The following is a 1,813-nucleotide window of genomic DNA, read 5'->3' on the forward strand; positions in this document are numbered from 1 at the left end:
TGTAGGACTCTACTTTTATTTATTTTTTTCCTTCCGTACTACTTGATTTGTTTTCTCCTACATTTATATGTAATTAGCAATTCATTTTAATTAACCACCTCCGACCCGCCATATAGTAATAAGACGGACACAAGGTGGTTCTCGTATTCTGGGAGGACGTCATATGACGTCTTCCCATTCTCACCGCACACGCGGCTCAGGGAGTGCGCAGCGCCGCGATCGGCAGTGTTTTATATCCCTCGGACACAGTGGCTCGCCGATCACGGAAAGAGCCGAAGATGTCGGCTCGGTCATGTGATCAGCTGTGTCCAGTCACAGCTGATCACATGTAAACAGGGAAATGTCGGTTATCGGCATTTCTCTCCCCTCGAGCTGTCATGCTGACAGCTCATAAGGAGAGGAGAGCCGGTAATCGGCATTCCGCAGAGGGGACATGTACACTGATCATCAGGGCACTGATGATCAGTGTGCCCTGATGATCAGTGTAGCTCCAGCACTGCCACCTGTCAGTGTCGTCAGTGCCTCGTGCCAGTGCCCATCAGTGCCTACCAGTGCACAGCAATGCCACATCAGTGCCCATCTGAGCTGCCGTTCCGTGTCACCCATCAATGCCAATCAGTGCTGCCAATCAGTGCCATGTATCAGTGCTGCCTTTCCGTGCCAATCAGCGATGCCTGTCAATGCCCATCAGTACCACCTCTCAGTGTAGCCTCATTAGCGCACATCAGTGAAGGAGAAAAATCACTTATTTACAAAATTTTATAACAAAAACTAAAACTTTTTTTTTTTTTTCAAAAATTTTCAGTGGTTTTTGGTTTGTTTAATCACCTCTGGGTTTTTAATTTTTTCTTAAATACCACCAAAATAAAGCTCTGTCACAAAAAATGATAAAAATGTCATATGGGTAGTGTTGCATGACCGCGCAATTGTCACTCAAAGTGCGACAGCGCTGAAAGCTGGAAATTGGATTGGGCAGGAAGGGGGTAGAAGTGCCCTGTAGGCTAGTGGTTAAACAAAAATTAGTCATATCAGGCTTACAAAAACCTTGGACAAACATCACAACCAAAAAAAAAAAAAAAATACAAAGATGGAAACATGGTTAAATGTACACTTGAAGATGCTGACAAACTATGCCTCTTGTTTGGTGTATGTAGAGCATTTTATTTCAGGGACATGAACTTTGAATTCATGTCCCTGAAATAAAATGAACATGAATTTATTCTAAAGGGCCAGAACTACTGCATTGCAGTATATATCATAACATTGTAAACACAAATGTTTATATCGGGGCCCAGTTCTAGTACACTAGACATCCTCTATGAGCAGAATCATGTAGTCTAAAACCAGATATACCAAAATTCGGCCAGTTCAGCAGCTTTTGCAGCCAATGATGAGTTTGAAGACAAATATGAGTGAAGAGTCCCCACTATCAGACTACAAAGACACAGTGGGAGAGATCCCTTATGTGGATGCAGGGATCAATGTGTTTACCCTGCTTAAAGTGCTTGTAAAGTCTATATTATTTTAATTTAAAAAAATCAAAATGTATAAGCAGGTTTATACTTGCCCAAGAATACCACTACTTTTGCCTCTCTTTATTATAAACCCCGAACATCTGAATACAAAGACGTAGACTGTAAAGCCAAAATCAATACAGATATAAGACACATTAATGCAGCTTCAGTGCATTCATAAAGCATTCAGACCCCCTTCACTTTTTTCAATTTTGTTATGTTGCAGCCTAATTCATTCTGTTTTCTTAATAATCTACACACAGTACCCACATAATGACAAAGTGAAAACAGAATTTTTG

Source organism: Staurois parvus, unplaced genomic scaffold (assembly GCF_062004578.1).
Source record: "Staurois parvus isolate SC_StPar_1 unplaced genomic scaffold, SC_StPar_1.0 ptg000011l, whole genome shotgun sequence".
NCBI lineage: Eukaryota > Metazoa > Chordata > Amphibia > Anura > Ranidae > Staurois > Staurois parvus.